Below are 3066 nucleotides of genomic sequence, written 5' to 3' on the forward strand. Positions count from 1 at the left end.
CGTAGTGGGAGGCACCAACTCACCCACGAAGGCTAAGTGTATGGAGCAAGGGAGCAGCTGGGCAAAGTGCTCAAGAGCACCCTGTGTCCCAAAGCCCTTAGAAATAACCAGGAGCCCAAAGGCTTTGACATGGGTTTGGTTGAAGACAGCAAGATCAAGTTTCAGAAGAAACACAGAGACCTCAGAGATGATCTCACCACACAATCAGCACTGTCGGGATGCATTTTCTCTGTACCAGCAGGGTCTGGGGGCTGAGTCAGATGAACCTGACTTTGAGGACCCAAAACTTCTGAAAGAATGTCTGAAATAGATGATGAAATGACAGGTAACACTGAGCCCCACTGCTCACCCCAGCCCTTCTCACCATCTCCCTTAGAGCTGGCAGTGTAAGGCTGGGGGTGAAGACCAAGGGTACGAGTCCTTTGGAAGTGATGACGTGTCCCAGGACTCACCGCAGTGGTGACTGCAAACTGCAGGTGCACTGTAACCACTGCGTGTACGCTTTACTACGGATCAGATGGTGTGTGGATTGTATCTCAACACGGAGAGGGGCCTGGGCATGGTCCCCATTCAGCAGCCTGCATGTTAGTGCCTCTCTCTCCAATAGGAATGGACAACTCAGGCACCAGGACGTTTGTAGGAAACCTGTAGCCAGCTTTGCACTGTATCTGGCTTTTCTGACTCATGAAAGATGTTTATTAATTTGAAAGCCAGTTGTTGTTAACTCGAAATAGGTCATAATGATAATATTTGCACTATGGAGATTGGACAACACTTGAACAGCTTTTCCCCCACACCAGCCAATTGTCAACTACACATTTACCAAAACTTTATCAATTAGGACGTGAGAGAAGGGAAAATAGAAAAGGGGCAGAGAAGAGACACAGAGGATGTAGCAAGCAAGAAAAAGCTCTAAGGTATATTTAGAATGATATTTACAAAGGTGTTGCAATGTAAAAAGATGATGCACAATTTGAGAATAAATGCTTGGAAATTTAAAAAAATGATAGGACAAACAAAAATTCAAGGGAAAAATTGAAGAAGTTGACCTTCCTGAAAAGGTGAACAAAAACACATGAAGATGGGGGAAGGAAGAGGTGATATAAACTGTCAACCAAAGAGGTCCAACTTCTACCCCAAAGACATCCCAGGGAAAGAAGATGGGGGGCACAGGGAAAGAAGATGGGGGGCACAGGCAAAGCAGCAGCCTCTGTCTTTAGGACTGGAGTCCTGGTTTACGGCAGGGAACCGCTGGTGCCTGGCATAGTCAGGGAAAGGACCAGATGATAGGCTCAGTCCCTGACCCTGTGGAGAGCAGCACCCAAGACCAGAAAGAGCTTGGGAAATTCCAGGGAGAAAGAAGTGACACATAAATGTTAGGCGGTAAGAAAGATATGAGAACAAAGGGATGGTGACCAAGGCCTTCAGACTCCTGAGGAAAAGAATTTCCTGCCTGAAATCCAAATCCAACCATGTTATCTGTCAAAAACAAAGAGAAAGGATGTAGTAAGACACATGCAGAGGCTCCTAGAGGATGTGCCCCACCAAGTGAGAGCAAATCATGTAAGAGGAAGGGCCAGGACAGGAAGAGGGGTGCAGGGCCTGAGATCATGGGGAGGGAGTTCCTGGGATCACAGTTTTGCAGCAACCAGGTTATGCGTGGGAGTGGGGGCATCTCCAGGAAAGACCTGCAGTCAGCAGCTTTACTGAGACATGTCCAGTGTGGACAGAGCACTTAGGAGTAAACTGATGATGGGTATATGAGCTAAGCATTAAAAATGCCAAGGCAGTAACTGGGCAAAGGATCACCTATCACTCTGGGAGGCCAAGGCAGGCTTGCAAGACCGTGTCTCAAAATAAAAATTTAAAAAGGGGCTGGGGATGTAGCTCAGTGAGAAGTCCCTACATTTAATCCTCAGTACTGCAAAACAAATGAACAAACAAACATCAAGGCAGCTATTAATGCCAGGCAAAATACAATTTGTATGAGAAACTGTATATAATCATGATATCTTAGGATCTGGGTTTGGCTACTGAAACAAAGGCCAAAGTAACTATGGCTTCAATAACCAAGAAGCTTGTTTCTCTCCAGAGGCACCTAAGCTGGTAGGTAGCTCCATGGTTCAGGGACCCAAACCCTCGTTTCTTTTTTTTATTATTTTTTTTACTTTGCCTGACAAGTCTATTTTTTGAAAGGCTTATAGACAAGCAAAGTAAACTTTTAAGTAGATTTTAACTTCTGCCCTAAAAGTGTTCCATTAAGTTTCAGTCTCTAAACATTTTTAGTTCAGTAATTGTCATCTTCATCAGAGTCCATTGCTTTTATTCTGTTGAATTTAACTGTTGTTTTCTTTTCTGTTTGTTGGCTTACTTTTTCAAAGATTTCTATTAAACCTTGTTCTGAGACCTTTCCATTTAGCTGTCCCTATCTTGCCATCTATATAAGGTAATTCTCTACTGCTTTTGTTTTTTCAGGTTTTACAAGTGCTAAGTTACTTAACCTGGCCCGGGCTGATTGATCCAGAACTTGGGCTAAGATCCTGTTTCTCATTTCTGCTTCCCTGTGCTTTGCTTCCTACTGTGCTGCATCATTTGGATCCCCACGTTTCGCCTGCAGCTCGGCCAAGCCTCTGCTTCCTCAGCGCCTCCAGCTCCTCATCTACCATGGCACGACTGTCGCGCCTCAGCTGCCATGGCCACTGCCCAGCCCACCCTGATCGACCTCACACAGCCCCCATGGGGTGGCTCACTCCTCGTTTCTTGTAGCTTGACCTCCAAGGCAGGTGGTGCTCACCTGGTGGTCTCACGTGGTTGCTCCCACCCTGCCATAAAGACCATGTTGCCTCGCAGGAAAAGAGGAAGGAAGTCCTTTCTCTTCACAAGTGCTGCCAGGAAGTTGCATGCATCACATCATACACATCATCAATCCAGAGCTAGTCCCAGGCTCTCCCAGTTCAAAGCCTGGAGATTTATGTTCATGCTCAGTAGCTCTTAAATACCATAAGGACACCCTTGGGAAAGGAGGAAATTGGTGGCATCCAGCAGTGACTTCCAGCTTATCCGGGT

The 3066-nt window shown here is 46.0% G+C and overlaps 1 pseudogene; it reads right to left on the reverse strand.

The window, feature by feature from the left end:
* Window positions 1-2281: 2281 nt before the first annotated feature.
* LOC102025529 lies at window positions 2282-2666 on the reverse strand (annotated as a pseudogene).
* Window positions 2667-3066: the final 400 nt, after the last annotated feature.

This window comes from Chinchilla lanigera, unplaced genomic scaffold (assembly GCF_000276665.1).
Source record: "Chinchilla lanigera isolate Chin_1 unplaced genomic scaffold, ChiLan1.0 scaffold00001, whole genome shotgun sequence".
Taxonomy (NCBI): domain Eukaryota; kingdom Metazoa; phylum Chordata; class Mammalia; order Rodentia; family Chinchillidae; genus Chinchilla; species Chinchilla lanigera.